Consider the following 18,646-nt stretch of genomic DNA (forward strand, 5'->3'; position numbering starts at 1 on the left):
TGGTAAGTTTTATGGGACCAAACTGCTGAGGTCATCGGTCCCTGCCGGCCGCTGTGGCCGAGCGGTTCTAGGCGCTTCAGTCCGGAACCGCGCTGCTGCTACAATCGCAGGTTCGAATCCTGCCTCAGGCATGGATGTATTTGATGTCCTTAGGTTCTAAGTCTTGGGGACTGATGACCTCAGATGGTAAGTCCCATAGTGCTTAGAGCCATTTGAACCATCATCGGTCCCTAGGCACTACTTAATCTAACTTAAACTGATTTACGCTAAGGACAACACACACACCCATACCCGAGGGAGGACTCGAACCTCCGGCGGGGGCAGCCGCGCGAACCGTGACTGTGCGTCCTAGACAGCCCAGCTACCCCGCGCGGCTTTAGGTATTACATTCACATGGTCATCCAAATGAGACAAAACATTCCACATTTTAAAACAGAAGCTTAAGTGACCTTTGTGTCTAGCATCATTTATGCCACAAAAATAATCTGTTGTAGCCGCTGATGAATCACAGTATCTCACTGGCGGCGTTTTTGTCCATAAAAATCTCGATTGCTTATAGTGAATAAATAATAGCACACACATCAAAGGCAGTCAAGCCAAAGTGAAATATTTGCAAATAGTAAAAGAGGCCTTGACCACTGTATATGCTCATCAAATATTTATTTGTATTTCTATTGTATAAGTTTCAGCTGGGTCACTGTTTACAAAAATTTAGTTTTAAGTTTCAGCCCCTGTAACAGCATCCCAATACACACAGCAAGAACTTACATAAATTGTCAGTAGTATGGTTACCAAGTATCAAGAACACGTTCAAGTTTCTACAACTAAACAGCATTGCTGTCTTGGCACTGCAGTCTCTGGCAGAGGCAGGAAATTAAAAAACACAAGATGACGACGAGCCACGTTTCCCCTTTTTTATTACATGACATTCCACAATACTTCTTATCAATGTCACCATCATCACCATATGACAAGCCATGGTCATTTATCAAAGATATCATTCATGTTCCAATAAGCCACACCTCATTTCTTGGAATGGTAGAATCTATGAAAATGGAACACCCAGTCATATCCTACTACTTTACAGACCATTAAAATGAAACAATCACAGTGTAGCCCCAGAGCAGACATCTTGGCTGTGCTTAAAAGTATCCATATGATCTGAATTTCTTTGCCTCATATCCTGAAGTATTAATACAAAAAATTATGTAAATGGTGTAATTCGCAGTATTTCCCCATTTAAAAACACACACCCGCACACACGTTTTTTGCGAAGAACTTACAGGTAAAGAAGTAGTTGTCAACGTCCAGTGTTCAACTATTGTACTACTCTCGATATAAGGTGCAACAGAACGTCAAATTAAATATTTTCCTCGTCTAAATTGTTCTATGTTGCATGTCATGTCTCACAATATTCATTCCACCTCGAAAATGCCTGGAATAAATACACGGTCCAGTCAAATTAATGTAACCGTCACCTATATTCGACGTTACCGTGCAATAGCCACTCACAGCTGGCAGGTGGCAGCACTACCAATGGAGAGTATATACAGGGTGATCAAGAAGTCAGTATAAATTTGAAAACTGAATAAATCACGGAACAATGTAGATAGAGAGGTACAAATTGACACACATGCTTGGAATGACATGGGGTTTTATTACAACCAAAAAAATACAAAAGTTCAGAAAATGTCCGACAGATGGTGCTTCATCTGATCATAATAGCAATAATTAGCATAACAAAGAAAGACAAAGCAAAGATGATGTTCTTTACAGGAAATGCTCAATATGTCCACCATCATTCCCCAACAATAGCTGTAGTCGAGGAATAATGTTGTGAACAGCACTGTAAAGCATGTCCAGAGTTATGGTGAGGCATTGGCGTCGGATGTTGTCTTTCAGCATCCCTAGAGGTGTCGGTCAATCACGATACACTTGCGACTTCAGGTAACCCCAAAGCCAATAATCGCACGGAATGAGGTCTGGGGACCTGGGAGGGCAAGCATGACGAAAGTTGCGGCTGAGCACACGATCATCACCAAACGACGCGCGCAAGAGATCTTTCACGCGTCTAGCAATATGGGGTGTTTTTTTTTTTTTTGTTACAATAAAACCCCATGTCAATCCTAGCATGTGTGTCAATTTTTACCTCTCTGTCTACATAATTCCGTGGTTTATTAAGTTTTCAAATTTATACTGACTTTTTGATCACCCGGTATGTTACAGTGAAACACCGAAATCTGGAGAATGTCGACTTTCACTGGTGAATGTCAGCATTCACATAGTCGCTTGGTGTATGTCCGAAATATTTGATAAATACCCTTATTTCTGACTTACACCGGTAAATGTTGACATTCACCATGCACTAAAGGTGAATGTTGAACATGGGAATTTATATTTTCTTCTCCGTAATTCAATCGCTATAAAACGTCACAAGGGTGACGTAACTTTCTCGCCTCTCTTTCTGAAAGAAATGACCAAGAATTTAAAATACACAGTACATTCTACATGAGAAAAGAAAATAATTGTTATAAAAAATTACGTACTTATGTGATTCAAATCTTATGTATTGCATCAACTTAAACTATTATGACACTTTGAATTGCACAAGAGTCCCTTGCTTTTACAACTGCATTTATTTGTGGAACACTTCCTTTTGCAATGACAGCGTGTATAGCCTTGTCCCCGCTTCTCGAATTGGCTGCAGCTGCTTCTCTCAGCCGACATTTCTTGAAAAGAAATCTCGTATATGGAAAGTAACTTTCTTTACAAATTACGAACTGATTACCTGTGTAAAGCTGCTTGAGAGTATCATTTTTATTTGCCAGTACGTAGAAGTCGGAGTCTTCTATTCCAACAACCGCTAACACATTTCGGCTATCTGTAAGACCACGGTCGACATTAGGGACTTGTATTCGTACATTATCACCAATTTGAGCAGGAGGAAATTGTTTTTGTGAGGTTCGTAACATCTTTGTTGCTTGCAGTAGAAGATTTTCTTTCACAGCCGCTCTTTTTGTAGAAATCAACTCGTGTTTTTCAGATAGAATTTGATGTGAAGACGTTGTAGGTTGTAGGTCCTCTTCAATATTTTTCTTTGGACTATGGTTTTCGGTATGACCACCGCTCAATTTTTTTTATAAGCATTAACAGTTTCTTCAAGCTGTTCTTCGGTTTCAGAAGTATTGGCAATTTCTTCGAGTTGTTGTTCAGTTTCAATATATGCGATTTGTTCGCCAGGCAAAAAAGACGATGCTATGCCTCTTTTTGCTTTAACGCCAAACATGTCTTCATAAGGACTTTGGCGTATTCGTTCGTGATTAGCACACTGGACTCGCATTCGGGAGGACGACGGTTCAATCCCGCGTCCGGCCATCCTGATTTAGGTTTTCCGTGATTTCCCTAAATCGCTCCAGGCAAATGCCGGGATGGTTCCTTTGAAAGGGCACGGCCGGCTTCCTTCCCCGTCCTTCCCTAATACGATGAGTCCGATGACCTCGTAGTTTGGTCTCTTCCCCCAAACAACCCAACCCAACCTTCGTGGTATGTAGTTTTCTTGACAAATTGAACAGAGGATAAACCATCTGACCATTTATTTGTATCGTTATCGTTCATCCATGCAGTTAGCATAGTCTGTATATCCTGATTGGCCCTTTCAACTGAGCCTTGTGTTTGACTGTGACGAGGCTTTCCATGAACTATTTTAACATCTTTACACATAGCGCATATTTCGGATATGACTTGATTACTAAATTCTCTACCATTATCTGATTGCAATATTGCAGGTGCACCAAATGTTAAAAATATTTAAAGAACGTGATGCGCTACTTCTTCAGCTCTTTTAGTTTTCAAAGGTCGTAGCTGAACAAACTTAGTTAAATGATCTTGATACACCATTATGAACTTATATTCGCCATCTCTGTTTGACTGCAGATCTATCAGATCAACTTGACATCTTGACTTTATTTCAGAATTAACCATTGGCTTCACAACAATACCTGTCTTAGGTGCACTGTGTTTGATTTGACACTGTTTGCATAAATTTAAGTACAACATTACAACTTCATATGTAATATTTTTGTATTTTACTTGCAGCTCTTTAAGCATACGTGTTCTTCCTCCGTGGCCTATTCTGATGTGAGTTTCATATAGTATACTGTACAATTCTTCATTGGTAACATAATACTGTACGTTCGTTTCCCCTGGTTTTAATGGTACAATTAACTTCTCTTCATCATTAATTTTAAAAACATCAAAACGTTTTAATCGTTTGTAATCCAAAGGGGTGTTGCATTTAATTTTAGCAGAAACCACTTCAGAAATTATTTTAGAATACTTTTCTTGAGGAAAATAAAATCAATTGTCTTCTCTTTTACCCGCAATTAATGCATTTAACTTTTCATGAAAAAGATCACGATTTACTGCAGTATCCATTTAGTATAAATTAGGGTATCGGGAAAAAAATTAAGAAAACGTTGCTCTCGTTATCAAAGCTTGCATAAGACTGACAAAGCTAATTGACTCCGAGCAGAACAAAGGATTTGGCGGGAGAGAGCCAGTCGCTTCTGTCTATCGTAAATGTTGATATTAACGTTGTTTAACTACTATTATTTTATATACCTATTACGATAAAATAGGTTAGTGTCGCTGCAGGAACTGTCCAAATTTCGCTGAAGAGAGCAACAGTCTTTAGAGTTTCTACTTATGCAGACAGTCTGCTCTGGATAGCAGTTTCGTTAGTCACCATAGGTAAGACCAGCACTGTACTTTATAAATTTGAATATATTTGAATTTTTTTAGTACTGAGAGTATTGCTACGGAATATTACGAGACAACTGACAGGTGGCTCATTTGCTGTGAATGTTCAATTTATGAATTTCTATTTTTTTTTTCAAAAAATATTTTTTAGATGGAGGTTATGTGCAAAGGCCTGTCACAGCAAATAATTATGTATTTTAAATTACTCCTACTAATTTTGATTCATTCGTTCTGGCTGGATATATAATGTTTGAAGGCTTCGAAGGCATAGCTCCGAGCAGAACAACAGGGATGAGGATACTTCTTGCACAGGTCGCTCACATCCTACTTCGAATATGGAATAAGAGCAGTGGCAGACACAATGCTACAGAGCGCAGTCGTACCCACGTACCATGACGGGAAGTGTCCGCCTCCGTAGCGTTAACCGCCTACTACGCAGGGGGCCTGGGTTCGATTACCGGCAGGGGTCTGGGTGTTGTGTGTCCTTCGTCATCATTTTCATCATCATTGACTCACAGGTCGCCGATGTGGCGTCACCTAAAAAGGACTTGCAATACGGCGACCGAACTCCCCCGTAAGGCGCCTCCTGGCCAACAATGCCATACGCTCATTTGCATTTTTTCCATGGCAGGAAGTCACCTTGCGGACGGTGGGAAGCGAAAAAGACTTACGCTTCCAGTACACGAAAGAATGTCGAAAGGAAAAGCTTCATTGGAATGGTTACATGCATTAATGTGTAAGGGTCGTCGTTTTTGTTGTTGTTCTTGTTGTTGTTGTTGTTGCTGTTGTCGTTGACTGTTAACTGGTGAACTGAAGCTTCTGATAACGTGCAGCCACTATCTGATCAAAAGTATCCGGACACCCCTATATAATGCGCAACAGACCACTGAATGCCACGAGAGGTGGACCAGCCACAATAAAAAAAGGCAATGAATACTGGGTTGTCAGTAGGGAAACAGTAACAGCATAACATATTGGTCAGAAGAACTCAGGACTTGGAACGTCGAATAGTCATGGAATGTCAACTGAGTAGCAAATCCACCAGGGGCATTTCAATCCTTCTAAAGCTTCCCAAGTCGACTGTTGGTGATGTGTCTGCGAAATGAAAACGCGAAGGAACAATCACAGTTAAACCAGGACCAAGCAGACCTCATGCATAAAGATTAGGGACCGTCGAGTAACCGACCGACGAATAATTCGTAAGTTCCAAAGTGCTACCAGCAACGACTGTGCGTAGGGAGTTAAAAATAAGGGGTTCAATTGTCGAGCAGCTCCTTATAAGCTACACATTTCTATAGTCTGTATTAAGTGACGCTTGATATCGTGTAAAGAGCGGCCGATGAATGGAAACGAGTGATTTTGAGTGACGAATCACGCTATGCCCTGTGAAAATTCGATATAACGTTGTGGGTTTGGCGAATGCCTGGATATGGTTACCTGTCCTCGTGTCCAGCGCCAACAATGAAGTACGGATGAGGTGGCGTTACAGTATGAGATCTTTTTCTTGGTTAGGATGCTGTCCCATTATTGTGCTTAATAATTCGCTAAATGCGGAAGGATATGAACACATTTTACAACGATAACGTTGGAAGCTGTAGAAGTGAATTAAAATTTGTACTGCGCCCGGGACTCGAACGCAGGTCTTCTTGCTTACCGAACAGATGTGCTGACTACTACACCACCACAGTATTATGGTTAACAGAGCTACACGAACTACCGATGTCAAATACCCTCCCCAACACAAACTTGGGTAGTTCGTGCAACTCTGTACACCACAATGCTGTGGTGGTGTAATGGTCAGCATATCTCCTTATTAAAAAAGAAGACACGAGTACGAATGGCCGGCACGGTAGCTCAGCGTGTTCGGTCAGTGGGTTAGCTGCCCTCTGTAGTAAAAAAACTAAGTTAATCGACCAACAATGAACTTACACGGGTGTCTTACGACGTCCGCCACGAGCAGATGCAACGAACGAAAGCGAACCAAATTAGATTTAAAATAAAAGAAAAAAATAATCCCGGTGACAGCACAATTTTTAATTCACTTCTTCAGCTTCCAATGTTATCGTAGATAGACTTAAATATCTCAAGGAAAATTTAATTTAACATTTTACAACACTGTGTGTTGTGTGTAGTAGAGGAACAGTTAGGAGGCAATGGTTGTTTGTATCATCATGATAATGCTCCCTGTCATAGAGCAACATCTGTGACACAATGGTTTGCGGACAGTAACATTCCTGACGTGGACTGTCCTACAGAATTCCGACCTGATCGCAGTAAAATACCTCTGGGATGGGTTAGGACGTCGAATTCGCTCCAGAGGTAGTAATCGGTCTGGGTGCCGAGCCCTACGGACGGGAAGCATGACACCTCCATAGTAACACCCAAATGGGAAGCTATTGAGACTAAGTGGACCGGGATAGTAGAATTAATAAATAGTTACAAAGCAAATACGACTACGTAACTATTGTTTCAATTGTATAACATTTTAAACTTGGTTTAAACTGTCTAGATAGTAGAGTTATGAGTAAAAATAAAAAATAAAGAAAATCACTACATTCTATGTGTCGGCTCTTAAGGAAGACTGGGCTGCCATTCCTCCATATAAATTCAGATACCTCATCGAAAGTGTCCTCGTGAGTTCATGCGATCGTGAAGGCGAAGTGGAGGCACCGCCTCCCCCCCCCCCCCCCCGCCCCAACCGCCCGTATTAATGTCGACTAATAGGTGTCCTGGTATTTTTGGTCAGTTAGTGTAAGTTACAGTCCTAGCGAAGGAGGTGCAGGTGTACGGACCTTTTACTGCTGCCTTAGAGCTGCATTCGGTACCAAGTCGCCCGTAAACTTTTCGTGATATTTTGAAATTTGCTATTAAATTCTGATTACTTGTGGCTTTTCTAGTGGTCTTGTCAACTCCGCTCATGAATGCGGAAGTCCATCCTGCGCCAGTCAGCGAAGCTCTGAGACCACCGAGGCCAGGCATGGCAGATATACTCTAGTGTTGTAGGTAGCACATCAAATGGATTAATTAGGATATGGTTATCTTAATTCTGGTTTCTCGAGGTTCAACTGAATCTTTCAATACCACTGCCACAGCCGCTTGTCAATAGAATCATTAAATTTATCTTCCTTAGTCTTTACAAATTTCATCAGCTACACCTTCTCTCGTTATAGATGGACGTCATGTGTGGTGGTCGTAAGATATGCAGAGAAATATATTTAAATGCATGCGACTAGACCAAGAAAGGAAATGACTAGTAGTGGAGCAAGATACTCTCCGCAGACACATTTCTTTGCAGCCTGTCATATATATATATATATATATATATATATATATATATATATATATATATATATATGTATATATATATACACTCCTGGAAATTGAAATAAGAACACCGTGAATTCATTGTCCCAGGAAGGGGAAACTTTATTGACACATTCCTGGGGTCAGATACATCACATGTTCACACTGACAGAACCACAGGCACATAGACACAGGCAACAGAGCATGCACAATGTCGGCACTAGTATAGTGTATATCCACCTTTCGCAGCAATGCAGGCTGCTATTCTCCCATGGAGACGATCGTAGAGATGCTGGATGTAGTCCTGTGGAACGGCTTGCCATGCCATTTCCACCTGGTGCCTCAGTTGGACCAGCGTTCGTGCTGGACGTGCAGACCGCGTGAGACGACGCTTCATCCAGTCCCAAACATGCTCAATGGGGGACAGATCCGGAGATCTTGCTGGCCAGGGTAGGTGACTTACACCTTCTAGAGCACGTTGGGTGGCACGGGATACATGCGGACGTGCATTGTCCTGTTGGAACAGCAAGTTCTCTTGCCGGTCTAGGAATGGTAGAACGATGGGTTCGATGACGGTTTGGATGTACCGTGCACTACTCAGTGTCCCCTCGACGATCACCAGTGGTGTACGGCCAGTGTAGGAGATCGCTCCCCACACCATGATGCCGGGTGTTGGCCCTGTGTCCCTCGGTCGTATGCAGTCCTGATTGTGGCGCTCACCTGCACGGCGCCAAACACGCATACGACCATCATTGGCACCAAGGCAGAAGCGACTCTCATCGCTGAAGACGACACGTCTCCATTCGTCCCTCCATTCACGCCTGTCGCGACACCACTGGAGGCGGGCTGCACGATGTTGGGGCGTGAGCGGAAGACGGCCTAACGGTGTGCGGGACCGTAGCCCAGCTTCATGGAGACGGTTGCGAATGGTCCTCGCCGATACCCCAGGAGCAACAGTGTCCCTAATTTGCTGGGAAGTGGCGGTGCGGTCCCCTACGGCACTGCGTAGGATCCTACGGTCTTGGCGTGCATACGTGCGTCGCTGCGGTCCGGTCCCAGGTCGACGGGCACGTGCACCTTCCGCCGACCACTGGCGACAACATCGATGTACTGTGGAGACCTCACGCCCCACGTGTTGAGCAATTCGGCGGTACGTCCACCCGGCCTCCCGCATGCCCACTATACGCCCTCGCTCAAAGTCCGTCAGCTGCACATACGGTTCACGTCCACGCTGTCGCGGCATGCTACCAGTGTTAAAGACTGCGATGGAGCTCCGTATGCCACGGCAAACTGGCTGACACTGACGGCGGCGGTGTACAAATGCTGCGCAGCTAGCGCCATTCGACGGCCAACACCGCGGTTCCTGGTGTGTCCGCTGTGCCATGCGTGTGATCATTGCTTGTACAGCCCTCTCGCAGTGTCCGGAGCAAGTATGGTGGGTCTGACACACCGGTGTCAATGTGTTCTTTTTTCCATATATATATATATATATATATATATATATATATATATATATATATATATATATATATATAAAAACCCGCCCAAAGATGTAAACAACCATGCATGAGCAGCACCTATTATTAGACGGAAGGGGTCCGACAGCCTATCAGTTCCAGTCATTCCACCAGGAGGGAAGTACACGGCTCGTGTTGTCTGTAGTTCAACCATGCCTAGACGGCCAGTACCGCGGTTCGATCGCGTCTGCATTGTTACATTGTGCCAGGAAGGGCTCTCAACAAGAGAAGTGTCCAGACCTCTCGGAGTGAACGAAAGCGATGTTGTTCGGACATGGAGGAGATACAGGGAGATAGAAATTGTCGATGACATGCCTCGCTCAGGCCGCCCAAGGGCTACTACTGCAGTGGATGACCGCTACCTACGGATTATGGCTTGTAGGAACCCTGACAGCAACGCCACCATGTTGAATAATGCTTTTCGTGCAGCCACAGGACGTCGTGTTACGACTCTAACTGTGCGCTATAGGCTGCATGACGCACAACTTCACTCCCGACGTCCATGGCGAGGTCCGTCTCTGCAACCACGACACCAACACCATGCAGGGCGGCACAGATGGGCCCAACAACATGCCGAATGGACCACTGAGGATTGGCATCATGCTCTCTTCACCGATGAGTGTCGCATATACCTTCAACCATACAATCGTCGGAGAAGTGTTTGGAGGTAACCCCGTCAGGCTGAACGCCTTAGACACAATGTCCAAAGAGTGCAGCAAGGTGGAGGTTCCCTGTTGTTTTGGGGTCGCGTTATGTGTGGCCGACGTACGCCACTGGTGGTCATGGAAGGCGCCGTAACGGCTGTACGATACGTGAATGCCATCCTCCGTTCGATAGTGCAACCATATCGACAGAATATTGGCGAGGCATTCGTCTTCACGGACGACAATTCGCACCCCCATCGCGCACATCTTTTGAATGACTTCCTTCAGGATAACGACATCGCTCGACATGAGTGGCCAGCACGTTTCCCAGACATGAACCCTATCGAACATGCCGGGGACAGAATGAAAAGGGCTGTTTATGGACGACGTGACCCACCAACCACTCTGAGGGATCTACGCCGAATCGCTGTCGAGGAGTGGACCAACAGTGCCTTGGTGAACTCGTGGATAGCATGCCATGACGAATACAGGCTACATGAATGCAAGAGGACGTGGTACTGGGTATTAGACGTACCGGTGTGTACTGCAGTCTGGCCCACCACCTCTGAAGGTCTCGCTGTATGGTGGTACAACATGCAATATGTTTTCATGAGAAATAAAAGGGGTAGAAATGATATTTACGTTGATCTCTATCCAAATTTTCTGTACAGGTTCCGGAACTCTCGGAACCGAAGTGATGCAAAACTTTTTTTGATGTTTGTAGCTATCATTTTGGCACACTATTTCAGCAACTTCCTACAGCTGTCATTTTCAGTGGTGTAATTACTAAACGAAATCTAATCCCACAGCATGGCTGACGAACGAGAAGCTTTGCTTTTGTGAATATCATGTACCGAAAAAGACGCATGTTTTGTTGATTCACGTCGAAAATTGTCATTTGCAAAAGAGGACTGATGTTTAAGGTTTCCATGAGTTGTTATTAAATATAGAATTATGAGAACATCCAGAAATACGACCACGACTTTAAACAGGAAAGACACGATCAGAGAACGAATGTGAAGGAAGTGTAAGATTTTAATGTCCCGCCAGTAACTATGTCATTATGAACGGAGAATAATAAAACAAGGGATAGGCCGCAGCATTTTTAAAACAACCGTCTTGATATGCGCTTAAAGCGTTTATGAAACTCCTAAATCTAGATCGGTGGACGGGCATTTGAATAGCATTCCTCCCGAACGCCCCCAACATTGCGACACCTACTTCGGTAGAGCAAATTCGGGAAGGCAAGCAAATGTTACAAGAGATGACTGAAGAAACACGATGGTCCTCATCTGCACGAAACGAATACAGAAGAATAGCGAGTAACAGTAATATGAAATAAAGAAATTTAAATACTTCTGTTGCTGAGAGTACTATTCACCTGCAGAAGGATGTGACGGAAAACTTAAGCTGACGTTAGTCAGGCAACTGCAAGGTCTACTGCAGCGGCGCAAGGAATGCTGCCCTTCACCAGCGTCACGTGAAGGAGTTGAGTACCGAATCACTCGCAACAAAAACTCCCGACAGGAAGGAGCTTACTGCCGAAGGGTACGTTTCACACTTCGTTACCTATGTTCGCCGACTTCTTGCAGATATTGGGTATTTTGCTATTGAGTATAAAGGTTCGCGACGCAAATGCAGAACTTCTTTGTGATGCTAAAGGACAAACATCCTCGACCTGTCCGTATAGCTTAACGCGCAACGCACGACCTCGAGAGACAGGGTCGCGAGGCAGACCCGGATTCGAGAGGGGATTAACGGTCGTTGGTCTGCTACGCCGGTAATCCTGAGAATGGGTTTTCGACCGTTTTCCACGCTTGTTTAGGTAAATCTACTTCTGCGTGTACGTACCTACTCCGGAAGCCGTACCTTGCCCCACTACCAGTCATTTCCTTTCCTGATCCAATCGGAAAAGGCGCGAGGGAAAAACGATACCTCCATACTAGCCCTAATTCTCTTATCTTCATGGTCCTTACGCGAAATGTACATTGGCAGCAGTAGAATCGTTCTGCAGTCAACTTCAAGTGCCTGTTCTCTACATGTTCTCAATAGCACTCTTCGAAAGAAACACCGCTGTCCCTCCAGGGATTTCCATTTGAGTTCCCGAAGCATTTCGGTAATACTTGCCTGATAACCGAACCTACCGGTAACAAATCTAACAGCACGCCCCTGAGTTGCTTCGATGTCTTCCCTGAATCTAACTTGGTGTCGGTCCCAAACACTCGAGTAACACTCCCAATAAACCGAAGTCGACCATTCACCTTCCCTACTACCGTCCTTACGTGCTCGTTCCTTTTCATATCACTCTGCAACGTTACGCGTAGATACACTACTGGCCATTAAAATTGCTACACCAAGAAGAAATGCAGATGATAAACGGGTATTCATTGGACAAATATATTATACTAGAACTGACATGTGATCACATTTTCACGCAATTTGGGTGCATAGATCCTGAGAAATCAGTACCCAGAACAACCACCTGTGACCGTAATAACGGCCTTGATACGCCTGGGCATTGTCAAACAGAGCTTGGATGGCGTGTACAGGTACAGCGGCCCATGCAGCTTCAACACGATACCATAGTTCATCAAGAGTAGTGACTGGCGTATTGTGACGAGCCAGTTGCTCGGCCACCATCGACCAGACGTTTTCAATTGGTGAGAGATCTGTAGAATGTGCTGCCCTGGGCAGCTGTCGAACATTTCCTGTATCCAGAAAGGCCCGTACAGGACCTGCAACATGCGGTCGTGTATTATCCTGCTAAAATGTAGGGTTTCGCAGGGATCGAATGAAGGGTAGAGCCACGGGTCGTAACACATCTGAAATATAACGTCCACTGTTCAAAGCGCCGTCAATGCGAACAAGAGGTGACCGAGACGTGTAACCAATGGCACCCCATATAATCACGCCGGGTGATAAGCCAGTACGGCGATGACGAATACACGCTTCCAATGTGCGTTCACCGCGATGTCGCCAAACACGGTTGCGACCATCATGATGCTGTAAACAAAACCTGGATTCATCCAAAAAAAAAGGATTTTTTGCCATTCGTGCACACAGGTTCGTCGTTGAGTACACCATCGCAGGCGCTCCTGTCTGTGATGCAGCGTAAAGGGTAACCGCAGCCATGGTCTCCGAGCTGATAGTCCATGCTGCTGCAAACGTCGTCGAACTGTTCGTGCAGATGGTTGTTGTCTTGCAAACGTCCCCATCTGTTGACTCAGGGATCGAGACGTGGCTGCACGATCCGTTACAGCCATGCGGATAAGATGCCTGTCATCTCGACTGCTAGTGATACGAGGCCGTTGGGATCCAGCACGGCGTTCCGTATTACCCTCCTGAACCCACCGATTCCATATTCTGCTAACAGTCATTGGATCTCGACCAACGCGAGCAGCAATGTCACGATACGATAAACCGCAATCGAGATAGGCTACAATCCGACCATTATCAAAGTCGGAAACGTGATGTTACGCATTTTTCCCCCTTACACGAGGCATCACAACAACGTTTCACCAAGCAACGCCGGTCAACTGCTATTTGTGTATGAGAAATCGGTTGGAAACTTTCCTCATGTCAGCACGTTGTAGGTGTCTCCACAGGCGCCAACCTTGTGTGAATGCTCTGAAACGCTAATCATTTGCATATCACAGCATCTTCTTCCTGTCGGTTAAATTACGTCATCTTCGTGGTGTAGCAATTTTAATGGTCAGTAGTGCATTTAATCGACAAGACTGTGTTAAGCAACAGATTAAAAATGGTTCAAATTGCTCTGAGCACTATGGGACTTAACATCTGAGGTCATCAGTCCCCTGGAACTTAGAACTACTTAAACCTAACTAACCTAAGGACATCACACACATCCATGCCCGAGGCAGGATTCGAACCTGCGACCGTAGCGGTCGTGCGGTTCCAGACTGAAGCGCCTAGAACCGGCTAACAGATTACTAATACTGTATTCGATCTTTACGGGATTGTTTTTCCCACTCACCTGCATTAACTACCTTTTTCTACATGTAGAGGAAATTGCCATTAATGACACCAGCTGCAGATTTTTTCTAAGTCATCTTGTATCCTCCGGCAGTCAATGAACGACGACACCATCTTGTACACTACAGCGTCATCTGCAAACAGTTGAAGACTGCTGCTCACCCTGTCTGTCAGATCATTTACGTATACAGAGAATAAAAGTGGTCCTATAACGTTCCCGAGCGGCACTCCTGATGATACCTTGATCTCTAATGAACATTCGCCGTCGAGGACAACGTATTCACTCCGTCTATAGGCCACAAGTGGCCCATCGGGACCATCCGACCGCCGTGTCATCCTCAGCTGAGGACGCGGATAGCAGGGTATTGTGGTCAGCACACCACTCTCCCGGTAGCTATGATGATTTTCTTTGACCGTAGCCGCTACTATTCGGTCGAGTAGCTCCTTAATTGGCATCACGAGGCTGAGTGTACCCCGAAAAATGGCAACAGCGCATGGCGGCCCGGATGGTCACCCATCGAAGTTCTGGCCACGCCCGACAGCGCTTAACTTCGGTGATCTGACGAGAACCGGTGTACTCACTACGGCAAGGCCGTTGCCTCGAGTACAACGTACTGGGTTCTATTGCTTAAAAAGTCTTCGAGACACTCACATATCTGGGAACCTAAATCATACGCTCGAACATTCGTCAACAGTCTTAAGTGGGTCACCGTGTCAAACGTTTTCCGTAAATCTAAGAATACGGAACTGCCTTTTGCCCTTCATCCATAGTTCGCAGAATATGTGAGAAAAGGGCAAGCTGAGTTTCACACGAGTGATGCTTTCTAAATCCGTGCTGATTTGTGGACAGATGCTTTCGCATCTTAAGGATTATTATATTCGCACTCAGAATACGTCCAGGAATTTTGTAGCAGACCGATGTTGAGAATATTGGACAGTAAATTTTCGAGTCCGTTCTTTTACCCTTCATGTAAGCTGGATTCCCCTGCGCTAGGCAGATTCACTCATGTCCGCCTCAGAAAATACGATAGCAAACACTTAAAGTACGTACTAGGCTGAACAAAGTTCACACGATCTACACAAAACTTCCGTCCTTGAAGCTAAACTGACGACTGTGGCGACAGGAAAGGCATCCAGCAACAAAGTTAGAGTAAAATAAATTTACCAGATCATGAAAAATACGGATCAGGACTACGCCAAGAAAGAAAGCAATGGGACAAGCATCCGAAGATTTTGAAAAGTCTGCCTGGGATGGAAATGGACTGTAGTGGTGACAGTTGATGAAACTAATGAAAGAAAGAGGGAAGATTTGAAATTAACATGCCATCGATGATGTCGTCATTAGATAGGAAGCACAAGTTAGGTTCGGGGGTGGATGCGGGAGGATATGGACCATGTCCTTTGCAAACGAATCATTCATGATTTAAATAATGAAACAGTACCCCAGTTGCGAATTTTTCGTGCTTAGCGCAACACGTTTCGAGACTTTATTTTCATTGTCAAGTGCAAAAAATGTACAGGAAAATTACGTGTGATATTCGCAAATTTGTGTTTCCGTCTCTCTTGCACTCTAGGCAACATTTACAAAATGGTTGAAATGGCTCTAAGCACTATGGGACTCAACGACGGAGGTCATCAGTCCCCTAGACTTGGAACTACTTAAACCTAACTAACCTAAGGACATCATACACATCCATGCCCGAGGCAGGATTCTAACCTGCGACCGTAGCAGCAGCGCGGTTCCGGACTGAAGCGCTTAGAACCGCTCGGTCACAGCGGCCGGCAACATTTACAACAAAACAGAAAATAACGTATAACTGATGATACAGCATCTGTGTAGCCAAACTCTTTGTGAACCATACTGTCATAATATATTTGTAACTTATTTTGATTTCAAAAACAAACAACATCAGTGCCGTTTTGCTTATGTGTGGTATTCAGCGTAATGGAAGAGGCACAGTACCTGTAAGTGAACGGACAAAAATGCTATTTCTAACATTAACATTTAAAGATCATCGTAAGCTTTATTTTGTCTGGTTTTGCGATTGCAGTATAACCTCGAAAAGACGACTGCAGTCCAAAGAGGCATAAAAATACACATGCAAATATCACATATAACACTGACGTAAATATTTGCATTTGACAGTGTTAATAAATTCTCGAAACGCGTTGTGTTAACCAGGAAAAAAATTAGCAGCTGATGCAGTGTTTCGTTATTTAAAATCCAACATTCCCTTAAACTGATTTAGGGACACTGTGGAATGCATAAATCTGGATGACCGGACGAGATTGGAGCGGCTGTCCTTCCGAATTAGAGTCCGAGGCTTATCACTATCCCACCCTACACGGTTAAAGCAATGAAGTTTTTGTTTGTTAGACCGGCTATACTCCTCCACGATCGAATGTAGGTATACGCAACAGCTACCAACGATCTCAATTAAGTTATCACTGCCAGTGAGAACAATCGTTTATTGGCCGTTGTTCAGGAAGTACGTCACGTATCCAATGTAACAAGCTCATGTTGCTTCACACGGCGATTACTTTTACTGCTTTCCGTATTTCATCACGTGCCGGTCACCTCTCAGACAGGGCTGCTTGTATGTGGCCGGAGGACGTCGTCACGCATCTTGCTTCTCGTGCTGCGCCTGCCATGCCTGAGTACAAAGGATTTTCTCAAGATTTCTTCTGAACAGGAAACTGCTAGATATGAGGACGTTTCTTAATGATGGCAGAGTACTATGAGAGACGGATGCATTGACCTCGTAGTGTCGCACGCTGGAACAATGCCTGTAACGGTGTATCAAATCTTCAAGCTGAGGTGTTAGAGCAATTCTAAAACAGTTCAACAAGCACATTAGTCCTAACATGTGGGCTGTTGGTTTCTAATTGCTCTGTTGAGAGAATTATTCCCGAGAGCAGTGGTATTCCTTTAAAATTACGGATGTGTAAGATCTTGGAAGGGGGGATTGACGTTCGTCGTAGATAAAATCTAATGCGGTATATCTAACACAGTTGACCTCCTCGATGCCAACCAGCACTGATTTCGGAAAAGTCGGTCATGTGAAACTCTACTCGCACTTACCTCATACGACGACCTGAAAGCCACAGATCATGGCAATAGGGTGGATGCAGTATTTGACTTCCGAAAAGGATTTGGCTCTGTGTCGCAAATCCTTTTTTTACCGAAAGTACATTCGTGTTTGGTTTGAAGCGAAATTGGTAGCCGGACTGAGGATTTCTTGGTAAGGAGGGCGCTGCATATTATCTTGAATGGAGGGTCGTTGAAATATATAGAAACAGTTTCAAGTATTCTCCAGAGAAGTATGTTAGGACCCTTACTATTCATGTTGTACATTAATAACCATGTAGACAATATTAATTGTAGCCGCTGATTTTCGCAGATGGTGGAGTTACCCATAATGAAGATCTTGATAAGATGCGAAGTGGTCCAAAGACTGACAACTAGCCTTAAATATTCAGAATTGTAAAATTTTGCGCTTCAGGAAACGAAAAAACTTAGTATCCTGTGATTACCACATCAACGAGTCACAGCTGGAATCGGTCGACTCGTACAAACAGGCGTATCAATTTGTAGGGACATGACATGAAACGATTACATAGGCTCAGTTGTAGTTGAGGCGCGTCGAAGGTACCGGTTCATTAATGGCTGACCTCCTCTGTTGACCTGAAGGGGCGTGAAGGGACACGTACAGCACAAAAGCGTACAGGTCGATTTCGTCTGTTGACTGACAGGGACCGCCGACAGTTGAAGAGGGTCGTAATTTGTAATAGGCAGACAACCATACAGACCATCGCACAGGAATTCCAAACTGCATCAGGATCCACTGTAAGTACTATGACAGTTAGACGGGAGGTGAGAAAACTTGGATTTCATGGTCGAGCGGCTGCTCATTAGCCACACATCACTCCAGTGAATGCCAAACGATGCCTTGCTTGCTGTAAGGAGCGTAAACATTGGACGATTGAACAGTGAAAAAGCGTTGTGTGGAGTGAAGAATCACGGTGCACAATGTGGCGATCCGATGGTAGGGTGTGGGTGTCATCTGCCAGCGTGTGTAGTGCCAACAGTAAACTTCGGAGGCGGTGGTGTTATGGTGTGGTCGTGTTTTTCATGGAGGGGGCTTGCACCCCTTGTTGTTTTGCGTGGCATTATCACAGCACAGGTCTACATTGTTGTTTTAGGCCCCTTCTTGCTTCCCACAGTTGAAGGGCAATTCGGGGATGGCGATTGCATCTTTCAACACGATCGAGCACGTATTCATAATACACGGCCTGTGGCGGAGTAGTTACACGACAATAACATCCCGTGATGGACTGGCCTGCACAGAGTCCTAACCTGAATCCTATAGAACACCTCTGGGACATTTTGGAACGCCGACTTCGTGCCAGACCTCAAAGATCGACATCGAA

The 18,646-nt window shown here is 44.6% G+C and overlaps 1 pseudogene; it reads right to left on the reverse strand.

The window, feature by feature from the left end:
• Positions 1-14,697: 14,697 nt before the first annotated feature.
• LOC126185581 (5S ribosomal RNA) lies at positions 14,698-14,815 on the reverse strand (annotated as a pseudogene).
• Between the last annotated feature and the right edge of the window lie 3,831 nt (positions 14,816-18,646).

This window comes from Schistocerca cancellata, chromosome 4 (assembly GCF_023864275.1).
Source record: "Schistocerca cancellata isolate TAMUIC-IGC-003103 chromosome 4, iqSchCanc2.1, whole genome shotgun sequence".
In the NCBI taxonomy this organism is placed as follows: domain Eukaryota; kingdom Metazoa; phylum Arthropoda; class Insecta; order Orthoptera; family Acrididae; genus Schistocerca; species Schistocerca cancellata.